Source organism: Salvelinus namaycush, chromosome 18, assembly GCF_016432855.1.
Source record: "Salvelinus namaycush isolate Seneca chromosome 18, SaNama_1.0, whole genome shotgun sequence".
Classification (NCBI taxonomy): domain Eukaryota; kingdom Metazoa; phylum Chordata; class Actinopteri; order Salmoniformes; family Salmonidae; genus Salvelinus; species Salvelinus namaycush.
This window is the reverse complement of record NC_052324.1, coordinates 44,052,353-44,073,573: the sequence shown is the minus strand read 5'-3', so window position 1 is coordinate 44,073,573 and position 21,221 is coordinate 44,052,353.

Below are 21,221 nucleotides of genomic sequence, written 5' to 3'. Positions count from 1 at the left end.
TGTTGCAGTTTTACAGGAAATGTTCTGCAATTCTACAAAATGTTTCCATTACTTATGTTCTGATATCTTACTGGGAGTAACTAACATAATCAAGCAGGGACACCTGGAGCTCAGGGCACCTGGGCACATGCGTGCCTGCTGGGTAATTCGTCCATGAATAGATAGCTGACTAGACTGAATAGACCAATCTAAAAATGTTTAACTGACATGGGATAATTGAGTCACTGTCACTGATTGACATACACTGATTGTACAAAACAGTAGGAATAACTTTCTAATATTGGGTTTCAACCCACCCTCCCCCCCTTTTCCCCCTCAGAACAGCCTCAATTCGTCAGGGCATAGACTCTACAAGGTGTCGTTCCACAGGGATACTGGCCCGTGTTGACTCCAATGCTTCCCACAGTTGTGTCAAGTTGTCTGGATGTTATTTGGGTGGTGGACCATTCTTGAAACACACGGGAAGCTGTTGAGCGTGGAAAATCCCAGCAGCGTGGCAGTTCTTGACACACTCAAACAGGTGCGCCTGGCACCTACTACCCTACCCCGTTCAAAGGCACTTTAAATCTGTTGTCTTGCCCATTTATATTTATTATGGATCCCCATTAATTCCTGCCAAGGCAGCAGCTACTCTTCCTGGGGTTTATTAAGGGTCCCCATTAGTTCCTGCCAAGGCAGCAGCTACTCTTCCTGGGGTTTATTGTGGATCCCCATTAGTTCCTGCCAAAGCAGCAGCTACTCTTCCTGGGGTTTATTATGGATCCCCATTAGTTCCTGCCAAGGCAGCAGCTACTCTTCCTGGGGTTTATTAAGGGTCCCCATTAGTTCCTGCCAAGGCAGCAGCTACTCTTCCTGGGGTTTATTGTGGATCCCCATTAGTTCCTGCCAAAGCAGCAGCTACTCTTCCTGGGGTTTATTATGGATCCCCATTAGTTCCTGCCAAGGAAGCAGCTACTCTTCCTGGGGTTTATTATGGATCCCCATTAGTTCCTGCCAAGGCAGCAGCTACTCTTCCTGGGGTTTATTATGGATCCCCATTAGTTCCTGCCAAAGCAGCAGCTACTCTTCCTGGGGTTTATTATGGATCCCCATTAGTTCCTGCCAAGGCAGCAGCTACTCTTCCTGGGGTTTATTATGGATCCCCATTAGTTCCTGCCAAGGCAGCAGCTACTCTTCCTGGGGTTTATTATGGATCCCCATTAGTTCCTGCCAAGGCAGCAGCTACTCTTCCTGGGGTTTATTATGGATCCCCATTAGTTCCTGTCAAGGCAGCAGCTACTCTTCCTGGGGTTTATTATGGATCCCCATTAGTTCCTGCCAAGGCAGCAGCTACTCTTCCTGGGGTTTATTATGGATCCCCATTAGTTCCTGTCAAGGCAGCAGCTACTCTTCCTGGGGTTTATTATGGATCCCCATTAGTTCCTGCCAAGGCAGCAGCTACTCTTCCTGGGGTTTATTATGGATCCCCATTAGTTCCTGCCAAGGCAGCAGCTACTCTTCCTGGGGTTTATTATGGATCCCCATTAGTTCCTGCCAAGGCAGCAGCTACTCTTCCCGGGGTCCATCAAAATTAAGGCAGTTATACATTTAAAAAAACATTACAATACATTAATTTCAGATTTTTTTTCACAACATATTAAGTGTGTGCCCTCAGGCCTCTACTCTACCACCACATATCTATAACACAAAATCCATGTGTACATATGCGTATAGTGGGTATGTTATTGTGTGTTTGTATGCATGTGTCTGTTCCTATGTTTGTGTTGCTTCACAGTCCCCGCTGTTCCATAAGGTGTATTTTTATCTGTTTTTTAAATCTGATTCTACTGCTGCATCAGTTACTTGATGTGGAATAGAGTTCCATGTAGTCATGGCTCTATGTAGTACTGTGCGCCTCCCATAGTCTGTTCTGGACTTGGGGACTGTGAAGAGACCTCTGGTGGCATGTCTTGTGGGGTATGCATGAAGGTCTGAGCTGTGTGCCAGTAGTTCAAACAGACAGCATTCGGTTCATTCAACATGTCAATACCTCTCACAAGTACAAGTAGTGATAAAGTCAATCTCTCCTCCACTTTGAGCCAGGAGAGATTGACATGCATATTATTAATGTTAGCTCTCTGTGAACATCCAAGTGCCAGCCGTGCTGCCCTGTTCTGAACCGATTGCAATTTTTCTAAAAACTGTAGTCCAGGTGCAACAAAACTAGGGCCTGTAGGACCTGCCTTGTTGATAGTGCTGTTAAGAATGCAGAGCAGCGCTTTATTATGGACAGACTTCTCCCCATCCTCGCTACTGTTGTATCAATATGTTTTGACCAAAACAGTCTACAATCCAGGGTTACTCCAAGCAGTTTAGTCTCCTCAACTTGCTCAGTTTCCACATCATTCATTACAAGATTTAGTTGTAGTTTAGGGTTTAGTAGTGACTGATTTGTCCCAAATAAAATGCTTTTTGTTTTTGAAATATTTAAGACTAACTTATTCCTTGTCACCCATTTCTGAAACTAACTGCAGCTCTTTGTTAAGTGTTGCTGTCATTTCAGTCGCCGTGGTAGCTGACGTGTATAGTGTTGAGTCATCTGCATACATAGACACACTGGCTTTACTCAAGGCCAGTGGCATGTTGTTAGTAAAGATTGAAAGGAGCCTAGACAGCTGCCCTGGGGAATTCCTGATTCTACCTGGATTTTGTTGGAGAGACTTCCATTAAAGAACACCCTCTGAGTTCTGTTAGACAGGTAACTTTTTATCCACATTATAGCAGGGGGTGTAAAGCCATAACACATTAGTTTTCCAGCCACAGACTATGATCGATAATGTCAAAAGCCGCACTGAAGTCTAACAAAACAGCCCCCACAATATTTTTATCATCAATTTCTCTCAGCCAATCATCAGTCATTTGTGTAAGTGCTGTGCTTGTTGAATGCCCTTCCCTATAAGCATGCTGAAAGTCTGTTGTCAATTTGTTTACTGTAAAATAGCATTACTAAGGGTTGGTAACAGGCTGATTGGGCGGCTGTTCGAGCCAGTTAAGGGGGCTTTACTATTGTTAGGTAGGGGATTGACTTTTGCTTCTGAGAGCACACACTTTCTTGTAGGCTTAAATTGAATATATGAGTGGCAATATCGTCCCCTATTATCCTCAGTAATTTTCCATCCAAGTTGTCAGACACCAGTGACTCATTGGTGATAGACAACAATAATTGTTTCAACTCTTCCACACTTACTTTACGGAATTCAAAATTACAATGCTTGTCTTTTATAATTTGGTCTGATATACTTGGATGTGTAGTGTCAGCGTTTGTTGCTGGCATGTTATGCCTAAGTTTGCTAATCTTGCCAATGAAAAAATCATAAAAGTAGTTGGCAATATCAGTGGGTTTTGTGATGAATGAGCCATCTGATTCAATAAATTAGGGAACAGGGTTTTCCTTTGCCAAACATTTCATTTAAGGTGCTCCAAAGCTTTTTACTGTCATTCTTTGTCATTTATCTTTGTTTCGTAGTGTAGTTCCTCTTCTTTCTATTCAGTTTAGTCACATGATTTCTCAATTTGCAGTACATTTGCCAATCGGTTTTACAGCCAGACTTATTTGCCATCTCTTTTGCCTCATCCCTCTCAACCATACAATTTTTCAACTGTTCAACTGAACAATTGAAGTGGATTTAACAGCTGGATTCACCTGGTCAGTCTATCCTGGATAGAGCAGTGTTTTGTTCACTGTGCATAACAAGAGGAAAACTGCTGATGCTCAATTCAGGGATGCAAACTAGTCACCTTTCGGCGTAATTCGCCGATTTTTAATCCAAAATAAGTCTCCTATAGTGGCCATAGTGGCGTGATTTGTGAATATTCAATGAGAATTTTTATTTAATTTTTTTTGTGTGTGGGGGGGGGGGGGGGCTTTGAATCACTACTGGCTGTACGTGAAAGAGCGATGTGCATTTGAAGCAATACTGGCTGTATCCCAGGCTCAGCCAATCGTTCACATAACAGAATGCAGCACGCGACTGAAGAGAGAAGAGACAACCGACTTGCTAGGTACAGCATCAGCGTGCGCTCTGGAAAGACAGCTGAGAGTGGAAAGGCAGTTTGCCAGTTACAGCACCGCGTCCCCTGAACGATAATGAAGAGGTAGGTGAGAAGCCTGACGACAGGGGTGAGAAGGTGATGAAGCGTACTTCATGAGCTGTACCCCCAAAAACAACTGACATTTGGAATTCTTGAAGTGAGGGAGCAAGTGTGGTGAAACAAGAATTGTTAGCATTGTTAAGTATCTTGCTAGCTGGATCAAATTATCCGTTAGCTAGCCAGAGAACTGTTGAGCAACATTAGCCAACTTAGCTGATCAAATAATTGAGTTCATGGTGTGAAAATTAGCTGGCTAATTAAGTCAGACCGCTAGTTAACGTGACAACATCAGATGAGCTAACATTAGTATCCTAACCAATTCACTATAGTATTAACTGGTATACGACTCCTTGCCGTTGCTCAAGTTATAACGTTAGTTGCTTACTGGACACTGGCAATCTGTGTGAAATGTTAACTAGCTAATGAACTAACTATTATCTATGAACTAATATTTTCCCTCTACAGTATGTGGTCAATTTTCAGAATGAGAGAATTAGGTAAAAATGAGGCATTGCTTGTTAAACAAGTGGATTCAGGGATGAAGTGTAGCTGGACCTGGGCCTGGCTTAAACTGGGCCTGGCTTAAACTGGATGCCACTATAGAGGGGAAGGAACACCACACACTTTCCCTATTTCTCACTTTTTCAATGCAGTGGATGAAAAGGGGTATGCCAGGCGTACTCTCTGCCTGAAAGAGATCGCTTAAGTTTTCATATACGGAATAAAAATCTAAAACTCAATGTGTTTCCATTGCATTTTAAACTCTAGCGATAGTTTTGTCACAAAAAAAACCCCGTTTGTGTTAGTAAATGGGCCTACACTGGTCTTGGCACTTGTGCTCTAGCTAATAGCTTGCACACACATAGTGCAGGTAGGCTAGTCAACATGATGAGATTATTATGGATAAGAGCAAGAATATTTGTTTTTGTCAAATGGCAGTCGAGCATCGATCATCATGTTACCAGAACAAGACTTTTGATATTTATTAGAAAGGAGCATCAATATCACTTTCACCACCCTGTGAAGTTCATCATCACTTATTTCACCTGTAGCCTAATAAACTGCATGCTTTCCCAAGTCGTAGTGGGAGGACCACACAACATATCATTGCGTGACTCCAAGTTTACTTTGATATGATGTTTATTATATCAATATTTGCACATAAAGGCGTTTCCATCGCCATTTTCCATATAATTAATTTTACCGGCACAAAAAGATCCCACCATTTCGAATGAACAAATGATCTGTCAGCATTTATAAAAATGTACCGAAACTTTCTGTTTCCGTCACAGCTGTTGTGTTTATGTTTTATATATGGTATGACTTTACTCGCATAAACACTGGATGGGAACATGGTTACAGAGACTAAGAAGGAGCTCTCCCCCTCCATGTAAAGACATTTGACTGCAACCAACCACAGCACACACAAGTCACACTGTCCACAGTAACAGAGAGGCGGGACAGACAGCAGACTGTCAAACCAGCAGTTTCCCCCTGTCATTGCTCGCTTTGTGGCTGACAGTCGCCTATCCAATTAATAGATTGCTAAAAGATGCATATTGTTCATTCTAGCGGGAGAGTGCATAGATTACTTTTTTTGGACGAGTGATTTGAAAAGTAGCCTAGTTAATTTAAGTGGAAAAGGTGGCCGACCTGTAATCGTCTGTTTAGCCGAAATCCGGCACTAGTGGAAAACACTGTAAAACCATGTAATTCTGTCCTGTCTGTCTGTAATTCTTTCCTGTCTGTCTGTCTGTCTGTCTGTCTGTAATTATCTCCTGTCTGTCTGTTTGTTATTCTCTCCTGTCTGCCTGTCTGTACTTCTCGTCTGTCTGTCAGCCTGTCTGTAATTCTCTCCTGTCTGTCTGTAATTCTTGTCTGTATGTCTGTAATTCTCGTTTGTCTGTCTGTAATTATCCCCTGTCTGTCTGTCAGCCTGTCTGTAATTCTCTCCTGTCTGTAATTCTCTCCTGTCTGTAATTCTCTCCTGTCTGCCTGTCTGTACTTCTCTCCTGTCTGTAATTCTCTCCTGTCTGTAATTATATTCTGTCTGTCTGTCTGAAATTCTCTCCTGTCTGTCTGTCGGTAATTCTCTCCTGTCTGCCTGTCTGTAATTCTCTCCTGTCTGTCTGTCTGTACTTCTCTCCTGTCTGCCTGTCTGTCTGTAATTCTCTACTACCAATTTTGTAACCAACGTCACATAGCCCCCCAGAAGAAAGGCACACGGACACCCACACTTCAGGTTGACTCTGTTTTTATCTGCAGTAAAAGATATCAAACAGTGATGACATGCATTGACAGGACGGGCACAGCCACACGTTCACTGGTTAGGTAGGACACAAGATATCTTTTAGATAGGAGCAACAGTATTGATACATACCCTCAATGTGAAGTGAAATTAATCTATAAATAGAGCACTTGTACAACCCTTTTTATATAAACGTTTTAAGGTAGTAAGAAAATAAACATTCACTTAATATTTCAATAAGTCACCTGCTAGTAAATCACCTGCTGGCAATAGCTGGCGTGACATTGTAGTGCAGTGACCAACGGTGCTAGTTAGCTCATCATTAACATGGCTAGCTAAGCCAGCAAAAAACTTGGTTAACTTCAATACATTAACGGCAAAATAAATATATACATAGCCACATTCGCTATTGACAATCAGTGTCGTCAAAGAGTGTTCACGCCTGTCAAGCCCGTGTTTATTGGAACCTCTGGTTTCTCATCGGGAAATAAAATATTTTGAAGTTTAACGTTAGTGTTATTGTCCATGTCAATGTCATGATGGTTCGATAAAGACATTTCCTGGCCCTGGCCCTGGAGTCATCCTGATGCATCACACGGTTGGCTGCTTCCTAAACAGCACTCTATTCCCTGTAGTGCACTTATGCTAAAAAAGTAGTGCACTATATAAGGAATAGGGTGCCATTTGGAATACATCAGAAGATTGAGTCAGTCTCGTCCATGTATGACTGTTGATGTTGACACATGGTTGTAATGTGGTTATACTGCTATCAGATTAGATTACAGTCTCTGGATTATCTTCAATCAACATCTACAACCACAGACTGAGATCCTCCCCGAATATAAACACACGCACACATTGGACGACACATTGGACGGACAGATCTGTAACACCATGTTTGCAGTGCATGTTCCTTCCTGTATGTCACAGGAACAGCCTCAACTGTAGTTGTAGTTTATGTTAAAAAAAAATAATAAAATGTGTTTCTTATTCAATGGCAAGTATTGTGCAACATCTGTGTGTCATTAGATTAGGCCCATTTGTAGTAATGTTTTATTGAACCTTTATTTAACTAGGCAAGTCAGTAACGAACAAATTATTATTTACAATGACGGCCTACACCGGCCAAACCCGGACGATGCTGGTCCAATTGTGCGCCGCCCTATGGGGCTCCCAATCACTGCCGGATGTGATACAGCCTGGATGACTTGATAGTTGTGACATAGCTGTGTAATCAATTGTTATTATTTGTACATGCATTTAGACCTACTGTATAGTAGTAGTAGTAGTAGTATAGTATTGTGGTATGTTATGCATTTAGGCCTACTGTATAGTAGTAGTATTGTTGTATGTTATGCCTACTGTATAGTAGTAGTATTGTTGTATGTTTTGCCTACTGTATAGTAGTAGTATTGTGGTATGTTAGGCCTACTGTATAGTAGTAGTATTGTGGTATGTTAGGCCTACTGTATAGTAGTAGTATTGTGGTATGTTAGGCCTACTGTATAGTAGTAGTATTGTTGTATTGTGTTATGTTAAGCATTTAGGCCTACTGTACAGTAATAGTAGTATAGTATTGTGTTATGTTATGCCTACTGTATCGTAGTAGTATTGTGGTATTGTGTTATGTTATGCATTTAGGCCTACTGTATAGTAGTAGTATTGTTGTATTGTGGTATGTTATGCATTTAGGCCTACTGTATAGTAGTAGTATTGTTGTATTGTGTTATGTTATGCATTTAGGCCTACTGTACAGTAATAGTAGTATAGTATTGTGTTATGTTATGCCTACTGTATCGTAGTAGTATTGTGGTATTGTGGTATGTTATGTATTTTGGCCTACTGTATAGTAGTAGTATTGTAGTATTGTGGTATGTTATGCATTTAGGCCTACTGTATAGTAGTAGTATTGTTGTATTGTGTTATGTTATGCCTACTGTATCGTAGTAGTATTGTGGTATTGTGGTATGTTATGTATTTTGGCCTACTGTATAGTAGTAGTATTGTAGTATTGTGGTATGTTATGCATTTAGGCCTACTGTATAGTAGTATAGTATTGTTGTATTGTGTTATGTTATGCCTACTGTATAGTAGTAGTATTGTGGTATGTTATGTATCTAGGCCTACTGTATAGTAGTAGTATTGTTGTATTGTGTTATGTTATGCCTACTGTATAGTAGTAATATTGTTGTATTGTGGTATGTTATGCATTTAGGCCTACTGTATAGTAGTAGTATTGTTGTATTGTGGTATGTTATGCATTTAGGCCTACTGTATAGTAGTAGTATTGTTGTATTGTGGTATGTTATTCATTTAGGCCTACTGTATAGTAGTAGTATTGTTGTATTGTGTTATGTTATGCCTACTGTATAGTAGTAGTATTGTTGTATTGTGTTATGTTATGCATTTAGGCCTACTGTATAGTAGTAGTATTGTTGTATTGTGGTATGTTATTCATTTAGGCCTACTGTATAGTAGTAGTATTGTTGTATTGTGGTATGTTATGCATTTAGGCCTACTGTACAGTAATAGTAGTATAGTATTGTGTTATGTTATGCATTTAGGCCTACTGTATAGTAGTAGTATTGTTGTATTGTGGTATGTTATTCATTTAGGCCTACTGTACAGTAATAGTAGTATAGTATTGTGTTATGTTATGCATTTAGGCCTACTGTATAGTAGTAGTATTGTTGTATTGTGTTATGTTATGCATTTAGGCCTACTGTATAGTAGTAGTATTGTTGTATTGTGTTATGTTATGCATTTAGGCCTACTGTATAGTAGTAGTATTGTTGTATTGTGTTATGTTATGCATTTAGGCCTACTGTATAGTAGTAGTATTGTTGTATTGTGTTATGTTATGCATTTAGGCCTACTGTATATTATTAGTATTGTTGTATTGTGGTATTTTATTCATTTATGCCTACTGTATAGTAGTAGTATTGTTGTATTGTGGTATGTTATGCATTTAGGCCTACTGTATAGTAGTAGTATTGTTGTATTGTGGTATGTTATTCATTTATGCCTACTGTATAGTAGTAGTATTGTTGTATTGTGGTATGTTATGCATTTAGGCCTACTGTATAGTAGTAGTATTGTTGTATTGTGGTATGTTATTCATTTATGCCTACTGTATAGTAGTAGTATTGTTGTATTGTGGTATGTTATGCATTTAGGCCTACTGTATAGTAATAGTGGTATAGTATTGTGGTATGTTAAGTATTTAGGCCTACTGTACTCGTTTCTTATGTACAGTTGACCATAATGATTAACAGACAGTGATGCCTAGATTTGCTTTGATTTGCAGATGGTGACGAGCCTGCAGCAACACCACCAACATGTCACCGTAAATAGCTGCTAGAAACTGAGGGAAGTAAGTTTCCATGGGAACGATGTGGCGCTGGATTGAACACCTTTTGTCTGCAGCATGCCTTTTATGTTTCCTCTCTCTCTCCGTCTGAAAGACTCAGATATCAACCCTGCGTCCACCCTCTATAAAACAACCCACAGAACCGTCCAGACAACCAGGTGGAACTCCGGCTCAGGGGACATCTGAAATGAGAGTAGGCCTTCGACACAGTGGACCGAGAAGCATTGCTCAACAAATTCGAGCCTGGAATGGATACCCGACTGTAAACAAGAAGGTATGTAACATAGGCCTATGGTTCAGAATGTCATAATTTTTCTATTTGGAAAATAGATTTGAAGCATTTTAAAGGTGTTGTTTCGCAATAGGCATTCTAGCAACATGAAGTAGGCCTGCAGTTAACGCGGTTCAAATTCCTAGGCGCGAAAAATCTACAAAGTACTGTAGTCCGGGCGTGTGCTCACCTGTTTGTTGCCAACCCAGACACGCCCATATGTACCTGTTTGACGCCTGCATATCTCGTGTGTACATACAAGACGTCCTGTTTCCTGTTGTTTCGTTTATCAACCCGCTGATATCCTACTGAGGATATTTGTTACAGAAAAGAGGAGACTAACATCCTACAAGGTAAATAAAGTTACCCTTCAACAATACTTGATAGTTGAGTATAAAAGTACAGTATTGTGCTGCTTTATGTATATCCTTTGTGTCATTTCTATTGAAATCTCAAGTAGCAAGTAGACTGGGATCTGTGCAGTGGTTTGTTGTGAGTTTGTGTAGGTGGTACATTATGATATAGGCTTATCTATATTGTAGTTGTTTTATAGTTTTGAGTATTTGGTCAGGTATCTTTCCCACCAGTACATGTTATAGAGTATTCACCTTTATAGCAGCCTTAATCTCAACCAGTAGCCCAGTGAGAGTTGTACAACGGACTCAGCTGCTCCCTCTATAACCCAGTAGACTGTTGCTCCACTATAAACCCAGTAGACTGCTGCTCCACTATAACCCAGTAGACTGCTGCTCCACTATAACCCCAGTAGACTGCTGCTCCACTATAACCCAGTAGACTGTTGCTCCACTATAACCCCAGTAGACTGCTGCTCCACTATAACCCAGTAGACTGTTGCTCCACTATAACCCCAGTAGACTGCTGCTCCACTATAACCCAGTAGACTGCTGCTCCACTATAACCCAGTAGACTGCTGCTCCACTATAACCCCAGTAGACTGCTGCTCCACTATAACCCCAGTAGACTGCTGCTCCACTATAACCCCAGTAGACTGCTGCTCCACTATAACCCAGTAGACTGCTGCTCCACTATAACCCCAGTAGACTGCTGCTCCACTATAACCCAGTAGACTGCTGCTCCACTATAACCCAGTAGACTGCTGCTCCACTATAACCCAGTAGACTGCTGCTCCCCTATAAACCCAGTAGACTGCTGCTCCACTATAACCCAGTAGACTGCTGCTCCACTATAACCCCAGTAGACTGCTGCTCCACTATAACCCCAGTAGACTGCTGCTCCACTATAACCCCAGTAGACTGCTGCTCCCCTATAACCCCAGTAGACTGCTGCTCCACTATAACCCCAGTAGACTGCTGCTCCACTATAACCCCAGTAGACTGCTGCTCCACTATAACCCAGTAGACTGCTGCTCCACTACAACCCCAGTAGACTGCTGCTCCCCTATAACCCCAGTAGACTGCTGCTCCCCTATAACCCCAGTAGACTGCCGCTCCACTATAACCCCAGTAGACTGCTGCTGCTCCACTATAACTCAGTAGACTGCTGCTCCACTATAACCCCAGTAGACTGCTGCTCCACTATAACCCAGTAGACTGCTGCTCCACTATAACCCCAGTAGACTGCTGCTCCACTATAACCCAGTAGACTGCTGCTCCACTATAACCCAGTAGACTGCTGCTCCACTATAACCCCAGTAGACTGCTGCTCCACTATAACCCAGTAGACTGCTGCTCCACTATAACCCAGTAGACTGCTGCTCCACTATAACCCAGTAGACTGCTGCTCCACTATAACCCAGTAGACTGCTGCTCCACTATAACCCCAGTATACTGTTGCTCCACTATAACCCCAGTAGACTGCTGCTCCACTATAACCCAGTAGACTGCTGCTCCACTATAACCCAGTAGACTGCTGCTCCACTATAACCCCAGTAGACTGTTGCTCCACTATAACCCCAGTAGACTGCTGCTCCACTATAACCCAGTAGACTGCTGCTCCACTATAACCCAGTAGACTGCTGCTCCACTATAACCCCAGTAGACTGCTGCTCCACTATAACCCCAGTAGACTGCTGCTCCACTATAACCCAGTAGACTGTTGCTCCACTATAACCCCAGTAGACTGCTGCTCCACTATAACCCCAGTAGACTGTTGCTCCACTATAACCCCAGTAGACTGCTGCTCCACTATAACCCAGTAGACTGCTGCTCCACTATAACCCAGTAGACTGCTGCTCCACTATAACCCCAGTAGACTGCTGCTCCACTATAACCCCAGTAGACTGCTGCTCCACTATAACCCCAGTAGACTGCTGCTCCACTATAACCCCAGTCGAAGCCACACTGCTTCTTGACACACTGCTCGCTTAACCCGGAAGCCAGCCGCACCAATGTGTCGGAGAAAACACTGTCCAACTGACGACTGATGTCAGCTTGCAGGCGCCCGGCCCGCCACAAGGAGTCACTAGAGCACAATGAGTCAAGGACACAGCCTTGGATCAAACCCACACATAGGATGTTTTTGCAGAATTCTCAAATGGTGTTTGTCCCATTTTGTGAATTATTGGTTGGTGAGCGGACCCCAGACCTCACAACCATAAAGGGCAGTGGGTTCTGTAACTGATTCAAGTATTTTCAGCCAGATCCTAATTGGGATGTTGAATTTTATGTTCCTTTTGACGGCGTAGAAGGCTCTTCTTGTCTTTTCTCTCAGATCGTTCACAGCTTTGTGGAATTCTCTCTTTCTCTCTATCTTTCTCTCTCACACTCTCTCTCACACACTCTGCCTCTCTCTCTCAATTCAATTCAATTCAAGGGGCTTTATTGGCATGGAAAACATATGTTAACATTGCCTCTCTCTCGCTCTCTCTCTCCCTGTCTCTTTCTTTCTCACACACACACACACACACACACACACACACACACACACACACACACACACACACACACACACACACACACACACACACACACACACACACACACACACACACACACACACACACACACACACACACACACACACACACACACACACTCTCTCTCTCTCTCTCTCTCTCTCTCTCTCTCTCTCTCTCTCTCTCTCTCTCTCTCTCTCTCTCTCTCTCTCTCTCTCTCGCTCTCTCAGATAGAATCTAAAGAGATAATGGAGAGAGAGAAAATCAACATTTACTCAGCCCTTTGAAGACAAGAATGCATTAGTGTCACTGTCAAAGATGAGAAATTAATCTGTTCAATTCCCGGCGAATGAAGCAATTTGTCTCCATTTTCTCCAGCCCTGTGCCATCGCTAACCCTTCCTGTCATCTCCAAAGATTAAATTCCTCGGCAGTTGGAGAAGAAAACTTGGCCTTTTTCCTTCTGGAGGAGTTGAAGAAACTGAATGTTGTATCAGACTACTGTATCAGGAGAGAACTGTATCAGGAGACAACTGTATGAGGTTGCATTGATGAAAGTATAGATAAAAGGAAGGTGTCTACAGTCATGATAAGGGCATGCAGATTACTGTATCAGGAGACTACTGTATCAGGAGACTACTGTATCAGGAGACTACTGTATCAGGAGACTACTGTATCAGACTACTGTATCATACTACTGTATCAGGAGACTACTGTATCAGGAGACTACTGTATCAGGAGACTACTGTATCAGACTACTGTATCATACTACTGTATCAGGAGACTACTGTATCAGGAGACTACTGTATCAGGAGACTACTGTATCAGAAGACTACTGTATCAGGAGACTACTGTATCAGGAGACAACTGTAGCAGACTACTATATCAGACTACTGTATTAGGGGACTACTATATCAGACTACTGTATTAGGAGACTACTATATCAGACTACTGTATTAGGGGACTACTGTATCAGCCTACTGTATCAGGAGGCTACTGTATCAGCAGACTACTGTATCAGACTACTGTATCAGGAGGCTACTGAATCAGATTACTGTATCAGACTACTGTATCAGGAAGCTACTGTATCTGGAGATTACTGTATCAGACTACTGTATCAGGAGACTACTGAATCAGAATACTGTATCAGACTACTGTATCAGGAAGCTACTGTATTTGGAGATTACTGTATCAGATTACTGTATCAGGAGGCTACTGAATCAGACTACTGTATCAGACAACTGTATCAGGAAGCTACTGTATTTGTAGATTACTGTATCAGATTACTGTATCAGACTACTGTATCAGGAGACTACTGTATCAGACTACAGTTTCAGGAGACTACTGTATCAGACTACTGTATCATCAGACTACTACATCAGACTACTGTATCAGACTACTTTTTCCTTCTGGAGGAATTGAAGAAACTGAATGTTGTATCAGACTACTGTATCAGGAGACAACTGTATGAGGTTGCATTGATGAAAGTATAGATAAAAGGAAGGTGGTCTACAGTCATAAGGGCATGCAGATTACTGTATCAGGAGACTACTGTATCAGGAGACTACTGTATCAGACTACTGTATCAGGAGACTACTGTATCAGACTACTATATCAGACTACTCTATCAGCTCAACTACTCTATCAGGAGACTACCGTATCAGACTACTGTATCAGACTACTCTGTTTTGGAGGCTACTGTATCAGGGGGCTACTGTATCAGGAGGCTACTGTATCAGGAGATTATTGTATCAGACTACTATTTCAGACTACTGTATCAGGAGACTACTGTATCGGGAGACTACTGTATCAGACTACTCTATCAGCTGAACTACTCTATCAGGAGACTACTGTATCAGACTGCTGTATCAGGAGACTACTGTATCAGACTACTATATCATACTACTGTATCATACTACTATATCATACTACTGTATCATACTACTGTGTTAGGAGACTACTGTATCAGGGGGATACTGTATCAGGAGGCTGCTGTATCAGGAGGCTACTGTATCAGGAGATTATTGTGTCAGACTACTGTATCAGACTACTGTATTAGGAGACTACTGTATCAGACTACTGTATTAGGGGACTACTGTATCAGACTACTGTATCAAGAGACTACTGTATCAAGAGACTACTGTATCAGACTACTATATCAGACTACTGTATTAGGGGACTACTGTATCAGACTACTGTATCAGACTACTGTATTAGGGGACTACTGTATCAGACTACTGTATCAGACTATTGTATCAGCAGACTACTGTATCAGACTACTGTATCAGACTACTGTATCAGACTATTGTATCGGAAGACTACTATATCAGGAGACTACTGTATCAGACTACTGTATCAGGAGACTACTCTATCAGGAGACTACTGTATCAGCAGACTACTCTATCAGGAGAATACTGTATCAGGAGACTACTGTATCGGACTACTGTATCAGACTACTCTATCAGGAGACTACTGTATCAGACTACTGTATCAGACTACTCTATCAGCAGACTACTGTATCAGACTACTGTATCAGACTACTCTATCAGGAGACTACTGTATCAGGAGACTACTGTATCAGGAGACTACTGTATCAGACTACTGTATCAGGAGACTACTATCAGACTACTGTATCAAGAGACTACTGTATCAAGAGACTACTGTATCAGATGACTACTGTATCAGACTACTGTATCAGACTACTGTATCAGACTACTGTATCAGGACACTACTGCAGTACATTGAATTCCCACTCACCCTAATCTGATCCACTTTTTGCAGACAGTCACTACTGTTAGCAGATGTTTGTACTCGTTATGCAGATAAGGATAATTCATCTAAATTACTTAGTAATTAATGTTTTAATCCGCTGAAAATCGCATTCTGTAAATGCGCCCTACACTGGAATATTGTAGCATTGTGATTTTCCCATTTTACCCAATCCAAGGAAAGAAGATCTTATTGGGAAAAATACGTTTTTGTTCAAAATGAATCTTTATTTTTATTCGATAAACATTTGATCCTCTTGAATGTGGGTGAAAAAGCAAGTATGATAAGATCTTTGGTGACATGAAAGTCATGTTGGTTTGTTTTTGAAAAATGATTGTGAGGGTAATAGAACACACAGTATTAATAATACGCCATCAATCATAGAGGTTTTCTACTAACACCTTACACACTTTGCACCAGTAAGGGGGAGTACAAGAAAAGCACGGAGTGGACAAACATGTAAAACAGGACAGGAACAAACTGTCATACCCCAGCAAAAACAAACAGGGAACCGAAAGACATGTTGGTACAAGGTTGGCCTATTAGAGAATGTTACACTGCTTGGCTTGGGAATGTCTCTCTGTCTCTGTCTCTCGCTCTCTCCATCTCTCTCTCTCTCTTTCTCTCTCTTTCTCACCATTTCTGTCTGTCTCTCTCTCTGTCGGTCTCTCTTTGACTCTTTCTCGGTCCCTCTCTCTCCCTCTCTCTCCCTCTCTTACACTCTGGCTCCGTCCTTCTCTCTCTCTCTCACACTCACGCTCTCTCTCTCTCGCTCTCTCTCGCTCTCTCTCTCTCTCTCTCTCTCTCTCTCTCTCACTGTCTCTCTCACATGCTCTGTCCCTCTATCTGTCTCGCTCTCTCTCACACGCTTCTCTCTCTCTCACTGTCTCTCTCACACGCTCTGTCTCTCTCTTTCTCTCTCTCTCTCTCTCTCTCTCTCTCTCTCTCTCTCTCTCTCTCTCTCTCTCACACACACACACATGCTCTGTCTCTCTCTCTGTCTCTCTCACACTCTGTCTCTCTCTCCCTCTCTCTCTCTCCTTCTCTCTGTCTCTCTTCAGCCGCTACTTCTGACCACTGAATCTGAAATCGTTATGATTGATCAGCTGATTGAATATATTGATCGGTTTATGCGGCGACTGAATGAGGATTTATGGATTGAAGCTGGCATGGCTAATACTCCCGTCGGACATGGGATCACACTTTAGCGTTTAGATTCTGAGGTTGAGCTCAGAGACAGGAGAAAATGATAGCAGCTTTGTGAAAAACACTTCACACACAGTAGCCTACAGATACTGATACTATCTGTATCGCTATAGTACACCTATGCTTGCTAGTAATACTGCGTTATGGAGTACATAACTTAGTACTAAGAATATGACTAGAATGGAATGTCTGTTCTCACTTCAATTGTTCTATGTTCATGCCCTGTTGTAAAAGACAGAGGTATGACGAAGCTATGACACTATATAATAATGCACATGATTCCCTGACTCATCAAAACAATCTACGCTGAACAAAAATATAAATGCAACATGCAACAATTTCTACGATTTGACAGAGTTACAGTTCATATATGGACAGACACCTTAAAAAAAACGGTACGGGCGTGGATCAGAAAACCGGTCACCAGGGCCCTATTCCCTATATATATGGTGTGACCACTATTTTCCTCATGCAACACACCTTCTTCGCATAGAGTTGATCAGCCTGTTGATTGTGGACTGTGGAAGGTTGTCCCACTCCTCTTCAATGGCTGTGCAAAGTTGCTGGATATTGTTGGGAACTGGAACACGCTGTCGTACACGTCGATCCAGAGCATCACAAACATGCTCAGTGGGTGACATGTCTGGTGAGTATGCAGGCTATGGAAGAACTGGGACATTTTCAGCTTCCAGGAATTGTGTACAAATCCTTGTGACATGAGGTTGTGCATTATCTTGCTGAAACATGAGGTGATGGCGGCAGATGAATGGCACGACAATGGGCCTCAGGATCCCGTCACGGTATCTCTGTGCATTAAAAATGCCATCAATAAAATGCAATTGTGTTCGTTGTCCGTAGCTTATGCCTGCCCATACCATAACCCCACCGCCACCATGGGGCACTCTGTTTAGAACGTTGACATCAGCAAACCGCTCGCCCACACGATGCCATACACATTGTCTGCCATCTGCCCAGTACAGTTGAAACCGGGATTTATCTGTGAAGAGCACACTTCTCCAGCGTGCCAGTGGCCATCGAAGGTGAACATTTGACCACTGAAGTCAGTTACGACACCAAACTGCAGTCAGGCCAAGACCCTGGTGAGGACGACGAGCACGCAGATTACCTTCCCTGAGACGGTTTATGACAGTTTGTGCAGAAATTTTGAGACATCTGTAGCATTGTGTTGTGAGACAAAACTGCATATTTTAGTGGCCATTTATTGTCCCGAGCACAAGGTGCACCTGTGTAAGGATCAAGACCATTTCTAAGTGACCCTAAACTTTTGAACAGTAGTGTATGTGAGAATGCTATTCACTGCCTAGAAGGCCAGCATCCCGGAGTTGGCTCTTCACTGTTGACGTTGAGACTGGTGTTTTGCGGGTACTATTTAATGAAGCTGCCAGTTGAGGACTTGTGAGGTGTCTGTTTCTCAAACTAGACGCTCTAATGTACTTGTCCTCTTGCTCAGTTGACTCCAACTCCTCTTTCTATTCTGGTTAGAGCCAGTTTGCGCTGTTATGTGAAGGGAGTAGTACACAGCGTTGTAGGTGATCTTCAGTTTCTTGGCAATTTCTCGCATGGAATATTTCTCAGAACAAGAATAGACTGGCGAGTTTCAGAAGAAAGGTCTTTGTTTCTAGCCATTTGGAGCCTGTGACCATTTCCCACATTCTTTGTGTTAGAAATATTGTTTAATTATCCGCTTTTGGATGTTGGAAGAAGAAGAAGAAGAACAAGAAGAAGAAGAATCTCCTTGTAACAAAAGGGTTCTTTCACCTCAATACTGCACGGCCATAAAGTTCCTGCAAGGTATTTGCGACCGTCATAAAACTGGCCAACTTCCCCAGGAGAGGGGGGTCTTGAAACATTTGGTTAGCCGGCACCTTGGAACTCCATCCAGGAGGGCAGGTCATGACAGGGGTATTGTGTGTAGATTGATGAGGGGGGGGGGGGGTGCCTATTTGATACATTTTAGAGTAAGACTGTAGCGTATCTAAATGTGGAAAAAAGTCAACGGGTCGGAATACTTTCCCAATGCTCTGTATGTTTATATAACCATGCCAAGTCATCTGACCCGTATTACTCTCTGTTCTATTTCTATGACTCATACTATATGGACAGCATGTCAGTAATCAATTATATATTCACTGATTTGGCCGCTTTGGTGTTGTTTGGTCAATGTCCTTCAGAATAATGTGTTGGTCGATGACCTCTAGGCTGATGCCTTCTGTGGAGCAACCTGGACCGTAGGTCCCTGGGGTTAGGGTCCCCATGGTTAGGTCCCCAGGGTTAGGGTTAGGGTCCCCAGGGTTAGGGTTAGGTCCCCAGGGTTAGGGTTAGGTCCCCAGGGTTAGGTCCCCGGGGTTAGGTCCCCCAGGGTTAGATCCCCAGGGTTAGGGTCCCCAGAGTTAGGGTCCCCAGGGTTAGGTCCCCAGGGTTAGGTCCCCAGGGTTAGATCCCCAGGGTTAGGGTCCCATGGATATGGTTAGGTCCCCTGGGTACACCATGGTGATTCTCAGGCTGATGGGAGATAATATAGGAAGGGTCAATTGGATATTTAGTGATTCATTTTCACATCTGTTATTTGTTGCTCATCAGTCAGCAGCTGGTAGTTGGATCTGAAAGGATAGAATTACATAAAATAATGACATCTTTACTGTAAAATAAAATTGAGTTAAGTAATTGCCAATTACGTGTTTATGAACATTATTGTCTGTTTCCCACAGAATGCGATGTGAGATTGAGATCTCTGTCTGTGCTAGTCCTTTCTCTCTAGGCTGACCGGTAACTGACCTCTGACCTCTCTACGCCCTCCCGGTAACTGACCTCTGAGTTCCTAATGGGTTCTTCTTATTTTACTGTACATAACCTCAGGGTCAGTGGTGACACTATGGAAGCCTTGGCTTTTCATAGCAGAGTGTGAGTGTGTGTGTGAGTGTGTGAGTGTGTGAGTGAGTGAGAGAGGGAGAGGGAGAGGGAGAGCGAGAGGGAGAGGGAGAGGGAGATGGCGTGTGTGTCCTGGGCCAGCCTAATGAAAACAGCTGTGCTGTCACAAGACCAGAGCTGTGTTAGCCCTGGGGCAGCGTTTACACTGGCTCACTGGACACCAGGCATCTGACACATCGTGACACACACACACACACACTGCAGTTTGCAGTGTCAGAGGACAGGCTTACTTATTTATGAGGCTCGGGGACAGAGTGTGTGTTGGTGTGTGTGATGTGGTGAGCTTTATCTTCAGAGACACACACACACACACACACACATAAATGTAGTGAACAAATACCCATCTCATGCACACGCCCGACAGAGACCATTTATTCAAAAGTCAGCGTTACTGTGAATATTACCACAGAGAGATGAATGTAGAGTGAAACATCAGAGAGAGAGAGAGAGAGAGAGATGGATAGGGGAGAGAGAGCAGAGGCAGTGGTAGAAAAATGGTGAGAAATGGAGATGGAGAGGGATTTAGAGAAGAGCGAGGGAGAGACACACACGGAGATACAGTGTCTTTTTTATCCCACACAGACAGAGACAGCATGTGAATGAGGTATCACCTGTGTCAGGGAGCAGGACATTATCTATGCCAGCCAGACAAGGAGAGGGACAGAGAGAGAGAGATAAGCTCACTAAGTGACGTAGACTGAAGTAAGACATGACTTCTCATCTGGAGAGGGAAAGAGAGAGAGGAGAGGGAGTGAGAGATAGGAGAGAGGGGGAGAGAGAGGAGAGGGAGTGAGATATAGGAGAGAGGGGGAGAGAGATAGGAGAGGGAGTGAGAGATAGGAGAGAGGGGGAGAGATAGGAGAGAGGGGGAGAGCTGGATGGAGGTGGAGTTGGAAAGGAAATGAGAGACAGAAAGAGGAAGTGTGCAGAAGGGAGGAACAGAGAGAGAGGGGATGACAGAGGGAGATAGGGGGGAACAGAGAGATGGGGGCAGAGAGAGGGGGGAACTGAGAGAGAGGGAGGCAAAGGGAGGGGGGGCAGTTGGGGGGGCACGCTGAGAGGGAGAGAGAGAGAGAGAGAGAGAGAGAGAGAGAGAGAGAGAGAGAGAGAGGTGATCTGATCTGACGGTGCAGTTAACCCCTCCTCCTCCGTATCCTCTCCTCCCCTCCTCCATATCCTCTCCTCCCCTCCTCCCTATCCTCTCCTCCCCTCCTCCATATCCTCTCCTCCCCTCCTCCATATCCTCTCCTCCCCTCCTCCCTATCCTCTCCTCCCCTCCTCCCCTCCTCTCTCCCTCTCCTCCCCTCCCCCTATCCTCTCCTCCCCCCTCCCTCTCCTCCCCTCTTCTCTCCCTCTCCCACCCCCACATCCTCTCCTCCCCTCCTCCCTATCCTCTCCTCCCC